Consider the following 14,130-nt stretch of genomic DNA (forward strand, 5'->3'; position numbering starts at 1 on the left):
ATGAGCATACTCATGAACTGCCCCTTCCTTAATTCTTTAGCCATATCTCCCTATCTTAACTACTGTATTTTAGATGCCATAAACTACTTTGTAACCAAATAGTCTTCCACCTTCCATCACCACATCACTCCCTGAGCATCAATCCCTGGCCTGGCTTAGCTGCTCACCTTATTTCCCATGCCTATCCTTATTGTTTTCGCTCATCACACTATGTTGTACTTGCCCATTGTCTTGACTGACTCCCACTAAACTGTAAACTCTTAGAAAGCAGATACATACTCTTCACCACCATGTCTTCAATGTAAAGTATTTGACACTTAATAGATGCTCAATAAATATTTATTGAATGAGTCAGTGAATTGCTTCAACTTCTATTTTCCAAGAGAAGCAAAATATACCTAATTAGTCCATCCCATGATCTTTCAAGTAGAAAGCTAAATAATCTCAAGTGATAGCATGATCTATAATGAATTATATTGATTAAAATCTCTTAAAATATAATTATATGAAGACTTACTTTCCTTTAATTTAATATCCATAATAAAAAATACTGCTAGCAATTTCTAATTAGTTTTTTTTTTTTCCCAAATCCATATTAACTTAGGATTCAAGTGCCACTGTGGTACATTTATATAAGCTAATTCATATAATTGCTTAGCACAGTAAATGGCTCAGAGTTAAGACCTCAATAATGTTAGCATGATAGCAATACTGCTTATAGGCTGATTTAAGGTGATGGCAATAACCAATGTGTATCAATGATCTTTTATATAAATTATATAACAGACTTACATACTCGAGATAAAATTATTTTTGAAAGAGTGATAAAAATTTAGACATCTATTGAGTTTTTTCAAAATATAGGAAAAGCATGCCCAGATATCTTCTTTACAACTAACGTTGTTTTTAGTTTTATTATTAGATTAAGCATGATCATAACAAATCATTGTACTGGAAAAGATCATATGAAATAAAATGGTATAATTTTACAATGTTTTGTAATGCATGAAATAATTTCCCTCAATATCCAAAAATGTAAGTAAACGTTACCAACATCTGAATGCATCAGTTACAGAAAGAAGTGGGGAAAGGTTTTTATATTCTCAAACTGCTGGATATTTTACAAATATTTATAAAAGGTCACCAATATAGGGCTTACCTGGGGTCAAATGAGAGAGTCCCTAAACCATCAAAAGCTGTTACCAGTGTCCAGCAGGGAGATCTAAAACAGAGTAAAGAAGAGAGTTTGTGACAAAGCTGACATCCAGTATCCTGGAAGGAGTAAAATCAATTGTGACATTTTTCATTTATTTGTAAATGTCTCTTTCGCAGTACACTCACTCAGAACGACAGCTGCTTCTTACAGAATAGGGGAGGTGATGGTAAAATTGAGGGATCCTGACAGTTGCTTTAATGAGATTTTGCATTAGGGCTACTGTAACACTTTCCCCCAACAAGGAACCTGCCCTTCATTTTCAACATCATAACCCAGTAACTGGAAAAATGTAATCTCTATGAAAAGCTAAACCAGTCCTTAATAACCATTGCCCAGTTTATTTTCCTCTTATCTTTCAATTAGAAGAAAACATTCTAAAGCAGTTATCTAAATAAATGTCAGCCATACAGAACAATTGCTTCTTTTTATTAAAAGGGTTCTGTGTTTATTAAGAACAATATGGAGTGTGACTCACCAACTCAAGACACACTTTCCAGGTACTCAGTATTTGTATGGAAATATCAGCAAATACAATTTAAGCTAAACTTTAAAAGCTTTAATTTTTGTATTTTAAGTTGCCAAGGAAAAGGGAAATATCAGCAAGGTAAAGTCTCACTAGATTTTGTAATTTAAGCAATTCCAAATTAAGCAATCTATCACTTTGTTTATTCATTTAATTGTTCTTTGATCATATACTAAGTGCTCGGTGCCACTGTAAAGCTACTGTAAAACCACTTCTGAAAAAAGAAAGTGTAAATTATAATGTTCAGAGAAAATGGAATCCAATCCAGGGTCTAGCCCAGTATCTATCATCTATTAGTCATAGGTATTTGCTGAACTGGTAAACTGCATAAAAGAAAATCTGTGCATGGCAAATAGAAAGAACATGGATTTTGGCGTTTTATATGCCAACGCAACCATAGCATCATGGGCTAGAATTCTAGATCCTAGAGAAATGAACTAATTATAAATCTTGACAAACTAACAAGGTTCTAATTTCTTTATCTATAGAATTAATAATATTTACTGCATGTATTTGTTGTAACAATTAAATGCTGGTGCATTCATCTGGAACTCCACATTCCATTTCTGGTATTGTTTATATTCTTCAAAAGATGGGAGCTTTAGTCACGGTAATGAAACTATACACCCTAAAACGTATATATGCTCATGTCTGTTTTCAACTCTTCATCCAAACATGGAGATCAGACATCATCTCTGCATTCCCCACAGTCTGAACTGGGATTTCACAAAATAGAGGCTCAATAAATGGCTGGTGCATTGAACTATATTATAAATGAAGTACCAATTGTTCATTTCTATTTATACTATAAATGTCCTTGATGACTTCACCTACCTCTTGGAGCATTAAAACACAACCACTAGGGTTACATTTTATTTCAGAAGTATAAAAACAACATCGGTTTGCCCAGGGAGCTTAGCTCAGTGGTTGAGTGTTGACCCATGAACTAGGAGATTATGGTTCTATTCCCAGTCAGGGCACATTTCCCAGGTTGCAGGCTCAGTCCCATTGGGGGGGCGTGCAGGAGGCAGCCGATCGATGACTCATTGATGTTTCTATCTCTCCCTCTCCCTTCCTCTCTCTGAAATCAATAAAAACATATTTAAAAAATTGTTTTAAAATGTTCTACACCTTTTTAAGAAAAATTTAATATTTCTATTTCAGAGGCAAGCCCTCACTTCTTGTGAATCCCATTTGATACATAGAAATATATGAGATATCTTAAGACGCATTGGTATTTCAAATGTAAATCTTAAGAAAAGTTGCATTACAATGCAGACAGGGAGCCCTGAGGCCCAGCAGAGCAATAACGATTAACAATACACTCTAGAGTATGCATTTTAATAGTATCACTCATAGAATCCATGTTTCAAAGGCTACAAAACAGAATTGAGTTTACCAGAAACCAAATAAATCGCCTTGCTTTGGGGCTTCTTTCATCTCTGATTTTTAAATAATCGGCAGCATCTCCCCAAAGCAGGTAAACTATACTTATGTGCAAATGAACTACAGGAAGTCCTGAAATCCTTCCATAGGACTAACTCTCACTGGATTCTGCTCCTAGTAAAGTCTACTCCCAGTGTTCATGCAAATTTATTTTTAAAAAGAGAAAAGAGACTTTAGGGAGGTGGTCTTTACTGGATTTTATTTGCTGATGAGAATTATGATGCACAATACCTCTCACAAGATGACATGGATTAGAGGTCAATCTCCCTATCATTTTTGCACTGTTGAGAGCTCTAGGTGAGTGCTCTCAATTCTGGACTCCAAACTGAGAAAGAACTTAAAGAATCCAAAAATTTTGCAGAGTTATGAAAATAACACCTAACAAGGATAGAACTAAATGAGGAAAAGTGAAAGAAAATCTGATGAAAATTGGTGAAAAATGCTGAGGAGAAATACACCATATATACAAACACAGGGCTGAATGAACTCAAGCATCAATAAATAGGGTTATTTTTTTTTTAAATATATATTTATTGATTTCAGAGAGAGGAAATGAGAGGGAGAGAGAGATAGAAACATCAGTGATGAGAGAGTCATTGATCGGCTACCTCCTGCACACCGACGGGGGATGAAGCCCGCAACCGGGGCATGTGCCCTGACCGGGAATGGAACCCCAATCGCCCGGATCAACTGCTGAGCCACACCCGGATGGGCAATAGGGTTATTTTTAATGATGGGAACGAACTAGATGATGTTCACAATAGCTTGTTTTAATGCTTTTTAATACCCTTAATTTTATTTTATTTTCAAGTCATATGAACTATTAACTCAATGTGCTTTTTTTACCTCAATAAATTGCTTTAACAAATTAGTTAAGTTTCACAAAATAATGTGATCATATAAAAGATGAATCCATTGTCCCATTCAATATTTTAATAGTCACATTTCCTATTTTCTATTTGCAATATTTTATATTTTATATAAGGATATTCCTACAGCATTGATCATCCTATGGGGGTTTATAATCCAAATGAAAAGGGAAATACTAACAAACATGAAACAGTAGCCATTTTTAATCAATACTCATAGTAAAATCTTATGGGGAGAGGTCATTTTCCCTGCAGAAAAAGTATGAAACATCAGGTTGAAATAAGTGCTCATGTGTGTATTTAGATCTATTTACTTCAGGACTGGCAAACTTTTTTCTGTAAAGGTACAAATAGTAAATGTTTTTGGCTCTGCTGTCCATATGGTCTCTGTTGCAACTATGCAGCTTTGCTGCTACAATGTGAAGCAGCCATAGACAGTATGTAAACAAATGAGCATGGCTGCTGTGTGTTCCAATAAAACTTTGCTTATGAAAATAGATTGAGGGCCAGATGTGGCTTGGGAGAACGTAACTTGACATGCCCCAGTCTAGTGTATCATCTTGAGAAGTAACACATCCCATTTTCAATATGAAGCAGAAAGCAAGAAGTGGACTGAGGTCAAGCGGAATTTTTGTAGATATACGTTGAAATCCCAGAACATCAGAGACACTTATATTTGAATATAATTCAATAAAATGTAATGGATGTTTTTATTGGGTATTGTTTTATATTATCCAAGCAAATTCCTCTCTCCATTGGGAGAGATTCTTTAAAACTTGCCAACTAGGCAAAGCTCTTCCTAAGTTTGCTGTCATTGAATTTCCTTGGCAACTCGACAAAACAGTATGCACATCAATTAAAAGCTTAATGGCATTTTTAAATAAAAATGAAAGACCTTTATGTATCATTCAGATGGGCTTCAATTTTATACCGCTTTCCTAGAAATCTAAATATTTCGCTACATCAGAAAGTAGTACAGAACAAAGTTACTACAAGTAACCTTAAGCATCATAACAACTTTCTCCTTGCACCCCACCCTCAATTACATAATATAACACACAACACATTCAAAATTCTGAATATAAAATGTTAGTAATTGTAATATGGCTCTCAATTATTTCAGTGATAAACCACTAATAAATATTTCACTGTTACAAAATGCAATTGCTATAAAGAATTCAACTAATTAAGACTTACTTCTCTACTACTGTTACCTACAGAAAAGTTATAAAAGTGATCATGATGTTGTCACTAATAGCTAATAAATATTAATTGTATGACAAGCAATATATCAAGTGTTATACATTTATTAAATCATTTAATATTCAAAGCAATTCTATATAATGTAGGCGCTATTATTACTTTCATTATATAACGATGAAGACACTGTGCCACAGAGAGGTGCTTGTCCAAGTCACAGGGTTAGTAAGCAGCAAAGCTGAGATTTAAAAGCAGGTGTTCTGGGCTCTAAATGCCACTGAGGCCAAGACCATGATTCAGTGTCTGCATAGGAATACTACCTCCTGGCAGAGCCAGCACGCCCTACACTGTCTGGACAAAGACACCACTGGCAAAGAAGACCACAAAACAAGACCTGGAGGCAAATGCAGAGAAGTACAAGCCAAAAAGGGTAGATGGAGAAAGAGAGGGAAACTCCTGAAAGCTTATAAGTGGGAATCCAAACACCAGTTATTCAGAAAATGCTCCTTGTGAGAAAATGATTTTTTTAACTATGTACGGTGATGGATATTAACGGGATTTCTTGTGGTCATCATTTTGCAATATATATACATATTGAATCATTACATTGTATACACGAAACTAATATACTGTTAAGTCAATTATTACTCTATAAAAAGAGAAAGAAGTACCTATTGTACTTCTGTTCACAAACTGAATTTTATAAAGAGAAAGTAAAATAGTGTTATGAAATCCTAGGATTTTACAAAGACTGAAATAATAAGACATAATTATGTTGTTATATTTAAGCGCTATTTGGCAATGACCTAGCAATGTAAGAGTAGCAAAGTCATAAATAAGGAAAGACATTTTCCCACAGATGAGATAAACAGGCAGTCTAAAGCCTGAGGTGGGTTAAAATAAATGCGATTAGTTCTGGCAGGCAGCAACATCCTGGGAAACAGAACTTATCTTTCATCTGTTTTCAATTCATTCAGCTGGTAATGAGCAGCTATTCCTGTGTCACTCCATTGCTGCCACCCTGTTTTAGGTTCTGATTTCAAACTTAACCCAACCTATTACATATCTCTGTTGTAAGAAAGCTTAAAGAAAATGCATTTGTGTAAGAGATTTCAGAATGCTTCTTCAGTAGGTTACCATCACTGATCTCTGCTTCTACAGAGATTATTTTTGGTGTAAATTAAGCCAAAATTACTTTGAAGTGACAGAATATGAGTTCTAACTATAACATTTTTAATTTATTAAGTATAACCAGAATCTATGCACACAAATGATGTGTTTTCCTCACGGGATACTCTATGCGGATTTCAGGGGTACTCTCACTGTTTAAGCATTTTAATAAAGCAAATGAGAGTTTGTTAAACATCAGTCTTATCACCTAACCAGGCTAGTTGTCTCGAAGTTCAGGGTAATGTATCACCTAACCAGGTTAGTTGTCTCAAAGTTCAGGGTAATGTGATATGACGGCAAAAATAGTCCATTCAACCATATCAATCCCAGAACAAAGGACAGGACACAAAGTAGAGGACAGTGACCCCACTGGACTCTGTGGGATATACAGAATGCCATTGTATGTGGCTTTTTTTTTCTTGAAAGGGATGTTGAAAATAGAAGGGTAAGAAAAGGGCAATGAAAGAAAGGCAGGGAGCACGTACCCCCCCAAACAAAGCCTTTCATGCCTTCACTCATTTCACCAACTTTGCTGAGGGCTAACCTTGATCTTAATGTCGAAAATGTTGAATGATTTGTGCTTCAAAAAAACCTATGAGAAAATTATTTCCTTTGAAAATGCGATCCCCGTGTTTAATATAAAGTCCATATATTGAGCACACTATTCAAATGTTGATTTGAGCCATGATTATTACCTCTAGTAAAACTCTCGTTAATATTTTTGTCTGATGTGATGTCTTATAGGTGGGATGTGTGTGAATGTGAGTGTGTGTGTGTGTGTGTGTGCATGTAAAAGAAACAGAAAGACAGGGACAGAGAGATAGACACACAGAGAGGAGAGATACCTTGCTGACTCACAGAAATGAAAATATATATTTATAACGTCAGAGCTTCAGAGTTTTGAATCTGGAGAATTCAAATAACTGAGCCTTTGCCTTAGAAAAACTCCAGAATACAAAGAGACTTATAAGGTAAAGCCTGCTACTTCTACTTCCTTAAAAAGCTTACCAGGCTCACCCTGGCAGCAGCTCATTTGGTTGGAGCATCCTGCCATACGTCAAAAGGCTGGAGGTTTGATCCCCAGTCAGGACACAATTAAGGAGCAATCACAGGACATTTATTTAGCTTGGTGCCATGTATCACTTGGTGCCACATTGGTCCTATAATGAAAATTAATCTCTTCTCTTCAAAAAAGAAAAGACAATTTTTATTTTTTCATAAGAGTCCATTTGAGACAAGCTGACAACATATGCCCAGGAGCAAGATTTCAAATGCTCTCAAGAAAAGAAAAATTTTAAATGTTCCACTTGAATTTAAAACTTTTCAAAACTTACCAAAAATAAAATAAGCTACAAGTTTTAGCTAGCTTTTCTTCAGATATTATTTTTTCAGAACTTATTTAGAGACAGAAAATAATATCCAAGGTAAAAATCAGAAACATGCGCCATTTTATATATACCTTATCAGAAAAATGCATCCTAACCCATGTATCAACACCATTTTCAATTAAACATAACATGTAAATATAATTCTAAAAAAAAGAAAACAAACTGCTAGGATATTAATTTGGAAGCAGGGAAATTAAAGACAGGGATATACAATGTTTTATTTTGGCAAAAGAATGTTTCACTAGCACAGAGTCCCTTACGTAACATCTGATAACCAGCAGATGGTATGTAAATAGCTACATCCCACCCACCCCCAAGAAAACTACAGATCCAAGTCTTAACCAGAGTATGAAACTTTGTTTATTTTCTCTACCAAGATTAAAGAAAAGAAAAGAAAAAATAAACTTCACATTGAAAAAAATAACATCACAATCTACATTGAAAGCATATGTATTTTACGACAGGAAAACCACATTCATTTAAAACTTAACCTTAAAAGTCACTATAATAAGGGAGGTTCTTACAATTAATACCTACATTTGTAAAACTATATTTTTAAAAACATAAGAAATAATTTAAAAGTTGAAATAATATTCTCATATAATCGGTTTTCAAGTTTATTCACTTCCTGATGTAATACATACATATTTTTTTTCCACCACCATTTATCGTCTATGCCCTTTCACCTCCACCCGTCCCCGCCACCCCAGTCATCACACCTCTGTCCATGCCCATGAGTTCTCTCTCTCTTTTTTTTTCCTTTTGTGCTCAATCCCTCCCCCATCCTCCACCCCCAGCTGTCTGCCTGCTCTCGACCTATGAGTCTATTGTACTTGGTAGTTCAGTTTGTTCATTAAATTTCACAAGTGAGTGAGGTCATACGGTACTTGTCTTTCTCTGACTGGCTTATTTCACTTAGCATAATGCTCTCCAGGTCCATCCATGCCGTCACAGAGGGTAAAATTTTCCTCCTTTTTATAGCAGAGTGGTATTCCATTGAGTAAATGCACCACAGCTTTTCTATCCACTCAACTACTGATGGGCACTTGGGCTGCTTCTAAATCTTGGCTATTGTAAACAATGCTGCAATGAACATAGGGGTGCATGTATTCTTTTGAATCAGGGTTTTGGGTTTCTTAGCATAAATTCCCAGAAGAGGAAACACTGGGTCATAAGGCAGTTTCATTTTTAATTTTTTGAGGTAGCTCCATACTGTTTTCCACAGTGGCTGCACCAGTCTGCATTCCCACCAACAGTGCACAAGGGTTCCCTTTTCTCCACAGCCTTGCCAATACTTTGTGCTTCTTTTCAAATTAAAAAAAAAAAAAATTACTATTTTTGGGTGTATAAGAGCATTTAAAAATGACTTCAGTTTGAATTTTGTTCCCATTAAGCGTAAAAACCATGCATTTCATAATTTATCCTTTCATTGTGTAAAAATTAATGGAAGTTTTACAAAAATGTAACTGTATCAAAGAGCTTGTTCCAAACAACACATAGCCATGGTTTTAAGCAATGATAATGTAAAAATAAACCACTTTTATTAGACAACGGTATACAAATAAATTTTTATCATCTTTGTTCAATGAATAATTTCATAGTAAGCTTTTCAAATTATCCAATTGAATTATGCTAAGATAAATATTCAGTGATGTGGTTTTCCTAGGGCAGCTATGAGAAAGGAGTTATCAGTTCCAGGGAATGCATAAAGGGCCTGTGAGCACTTTTGAAAACAAGTCTTAGTTAGTAAAGCAAAATTATCAGGTAAATTGAAGTGTTTGCAAAGAGAAGTGAGTTACTAGGTACTGATAATCAAAGTAGTAATTTCCATGTCCTCTCCCCATTCTTCGATTGGATAGTTCATTTTTTTGTATTGAGTTGTATGAGTTCCTTATATATTTTGGATATCAATCTCTTAAACCCACTTTTACCTCTCCCCTGTACTGAGAAATGATTACTGCAGTAACTTTAATTAGGACCTCATACAGACACTATAAAAACGGAAAGCAAAAATTCTTTTTCCTAGGGATGAAAACTCTTAGGATTTACTAAATAACTTTCATATACAGGGTGTGGCAAAAGTAGGTCTACAGTGGTAAGAGAAACAGAGTTAATTCTTTTATTATTATAATATTATTTCCATATGAACAACTGTAGACCTACTTTTGACCCACCCTGTATATCATGCAACAGTATAAACTATAATCCTGTTGTACAGTATATCCCTAGTGCTTATTGTATAAGTGCACGTTTGTGTCCTTTGAAGGCCTTTCCCAAATCCCTCCCTCACCTCTGGTAACCACAGATCTGATATTTTCCTATGAATAAAGTGTTTTCTTTGTGTGTGTGTTTTTTAGATTCCAAATGTGAGATCATGAAGTATTTGTCTTTTCTCTGTCTAACCTATTTCCCTTAGTATAACACCCTCAAAACCACAGTGAAGGGAGCAGCATCTGGAACGCCACCACAGCCGTAAATCTCTGAGGGAAATACACACCTTCCATTTTTAAACACTAAAATAGAAATATAAAATGCAAAAATATAGAGCATTGTTTTTACAAATATAATGGGGTGAAAAAGTCACTTATCTTAACCTTGGGTGCAAGAATTTAGAAAAAAGTCAGTGATGACTTACTGGATTAAAGTAGGGCTAAGAGGTTCTAGTTGAGTAGGCCCTAATATAACCAAAGGGATCGCTAAACACTGGAAATGATCAAAATTTTAAAGGTGGGTGGGTAGAGAGGCGAAAGTTGAGGAAAAGAGTGTTAGAGAAAAAGGACATCAGTAAGACTGAATTAGGCAAAGACAGGGCATGGGGTAAAGCACAGGGTAAAATAAAAGTATGATGTTGGGGTAACAAAAGAACTTTTAAAGATAGGGATGTCTCATTTTATGTGAAATTGTTTGTATTACTACACTGCAATGATGTTCCTCCAAACCCAGATATTTACTGAAATGTAATCTCATAGGCCTTTGTGAGTGGGTTTTGTAAATGAAGCTGAGTTTCACATCTGAGTCAACAGAGCAGAGAGTAAACTTGGGAAGCACAAGACAAGAGGATCTCTAAGCTGATCTTACCCAATAAAGAGCAAGAGCTCAGGGAAAATAACATTGACGATAAAAAACACCTTATTCATCCCCTATACCCACCACAAGGGTTTTCAAACTTCTACAGGACATAATTTGGGGCTCCCCCTGATCTTACCAGTAATAAAAAAAGACATACCTGAGGAATATTAGAAATTTACATAAGATTCTAAATGTGTCAAGTCTATAATCTTAAAATTAACTATAATTAAAATATATATTAATTTTAAATGAATAAAATAATTAAATTGGTGTGGTATGTATGTAGCTAAATAAGCAATCTACAAGCAGGTGGAGGTATATATATATATAAGACATCAGCACATCAGTGGGATTCAAACATGTTCTGGCACTGGACATTTTTGTTCAAAAGAAATTGTAGGCTTCCACTTCAATAAAAATAAAGTAACAGAAACCAGACTCACACTCCCTCCTTAACAAGAAAACCACAATAAATATATAAAAACACTCTTTTTAGACATTGAACAACAGGTAACACAGGATTGTGATTTCTCAGAGAAGGAAACCAAGGAAGGGTACCCTGTGATTGCCCCAGTCTGCTGCAAGGAGGCAGTTTCCAAGACGTAGCTTGGAATTAGGAAGCCAGATAGTCTTTGGCTGCCTCACTGAGCTGAGGAGATAAAGACTGGAGTTTGAGGAAGCCAAGGAAGTGTCAATTTGTGGGAAAGAAGAAAGAGGCTATAGATGCAATATAGAGAAAGTTCTAAAAATCTACAGCAGTTAGGCTGTTCATCTGTCCTATGTGAGAAGGCCAGCAAAAGAGTCACTATAAAACAGTAAAATAAACAATTCTCAGAGCTCACAGTGCTTGGGAGAAAAATTTCTGCCATTTAGAATGGCAATAAATCAGAAAACAGCGACATTGAGAGGAGACTCCAGAGGATCAGGCCTTAGTGAGAGCCGTTAAAAAAACAAAGATGTATTATCTTAAAAAAAACACCTGAGAATTATACCCAACTTTTCATCAGAAACTGAAAGACAGAAGACAATGTCGAAACTCCAGAAAACTGAAACAAAACACTAACAACCACAGGAAAACAACAAAACCATCAGCTGAGAAATCCAGGTCCAATGTAATATTTTTGTAAAATAATTAAGACAAAACAAACAAAAACAGAGAATTCTTTGCCAGCATATGAGAAACATGAAAGGATGTTCTTGACATAGAAAAAAAATGACATAAACAGAAATTTGCATTCATAAAAAGATGAAGACTTATGAAAATAATACCTGGGTAAATACAAAATATAAGTTTTCTCACTTTATTCACTTTAAAATGTAATTAAGGCAAAATTAATAGTGAACTATTGCAAAGTTTATAACATATGGAGAGACAAAATTATAAAAGCAAGAAAACAATGAGAGAAGGGGAAAAGGAAGTATATTTTTATAAGGCTTCCACATTTTTACATGAAACAGCTTAATGTTATTTGATGGTGATCTCTGATAAGTTAATAATTATGTTGTAGAACATGGAATAACCACTGAACAAAAAGGGAACAAAAAAAGTGAAAATGGGGAAATTGTAAGGATAGAAAGGAATCATAAAATACGTTGCTTTAAAAGAAAGAAGAGAGGAAAAGTAACAACAGATAGAAGAAATAGAAAAGACGCATCATGACACTTAATTTAAACCCAAACATAGAAATATCACATAGATTACAAATTGAATGAGCAACTTAATTAAAAGGGAGAGATTGACTAAAGAGCTATATTCTACCTAACAACAAAAACTACTTTAAATATAAAGGTAAAAGGAATTAAAAGTAAAAAGACGGAAACAGAAATACTATGCAAACACTAATCAAAGGAACGTTGTAACGGCTACATTAATACCAGAAAAGAAGGTAAGAGGGCAATGGGTGATTTCAGAAAAAAAGGAGAGCTACACAATGATAAAGGTGCTAATTCATTATAAGACATACATTAGTAAAGGTTCACACATTTAATAAAATATCTTTAAAAACATCACGTAAAACTGACACAAGTTAGCCCAGTCGGGCGTGGCTCAGGGGTTGAGCGTTGACCTAGGATCCAGGCGATTGGGGTTCGATTCCTGGTCAGGGCACATGCCCGGGTTGCGGGCTCGATCCCCACTCGGGGGCATGCAGGAGGCAGCGGATCAATGACTCTCTCATCATTGATGTTTCTCTCTCTCTCTCCCTCTCCCTTCCTCTCTTTGAAATCAATAAAGGTATATTAAAAAAACAAAACAAAAAAAAAAAAACCTGACACAAGTTAAAGAGGAGTAGAAAAATACAGTTGGAAATTTCAACATGTCTTTCTTCATAACTGATGGAATAAGTACAGGAAAAAGTCAGTAAGTATGTAGCAGGTTTGCATCCCTACTCTCCACTGATTTGACCCAATTAACCTTTGTTGAACACTCCACAATTTTTTCAAGTGCATGTGGACTAACCATCATGATCAACCATATTCTGGTCATTGAGAACAAATCTTAATAAATTTAAAAGATTCTTATCATATAAAGTATGTTTTTCCACCATAGTGAAATTAAATGAGAGATCAATACCAGAAATAGATCTGAAGAATCCCAAATACTAGAATTCCACACTCTTCTCAGTAACACAGGGGTCAAAGAAAAAATCATGATGATTAAGAAATATCTGAATTGAAAATAAAAGCACCCTACATCACAATTTATGGATACAACTAAAACAGTGTAGAGAAGAAAATGTATAGCTTTAAATACCTATACTGGAAAAAAAAAGAAAACCCTTAAATCATCTTACTTAAGCTTCCAGGTAAGGAACTAAAAAGAAAAAATGAAACCCAAAATAAACAGAAAGGAGGAAATAATGAGGGTAAAAGCAGATATCTATAAAATAGAAGGTGTTACAAACAATATAGAAAAATCAATAAACCCAAAAGCTGGTTCTTTGAAAAAAATCAGTAAAATTGATAATCCCCCAGACGGTCGGATCAAGGAAAGGGGAGAAATGACACAAATTACTAGTGTCAGAAATGAGAGACGGGACATCACGCAGATTATATACAAATTAAAGCATAAGGGGAGAATATCATGATTATACCAATAAATTTAATACCAATAAAACAAAAATTCCTTGAAATATGTCACTCAACAGGAAATAGATAACCCAAATATCCCTAATCAAGAAAAAAAGAAAATGAACTCAAGCTTAAAAACCTTTCCAAAAGAAAACAGGCCAAGGTGGCATCGCTGGGAAC

General features: G+C 34.9%; 1 protein-coding gene across 1 annotated transcript in view; it reads right to left on the minus strand.

The window, feature by feature from the left end:
* Positions 1-14,130, minus strand: part of NAALADL2 (N-acetylated alpha-linked acidic dipeptidase like 2) — a 910,351-nt gene that overhangs the window by 866,989 nt on the left and 29,232 nt on the right. The window contains exon 2 of the mRNA XM_087818309.1: positions 1,160-1,222. The gene's annotated coding sequence lies outside the window, so the exon portion shown is untranslated. The remainder of the gene's footprint in view (positions 1-1,159; positions 1,223-14,130) is intronic.

The sequence above is a fragment of the Miniopterus natalensis genome, chromosome 6, assembly GCF_054644295.1.
Source record: "Miniopterus natalensis isolate mMinNat1 chromosome 6, mMinNat1.hap1, whole genome shotgun sequence".
NCBI lineage: Eukaryota > Metazoa > Chordata > Mammalia > Chiroptera > Miniopteridae > Miniopterus > Miniopterus natalensis.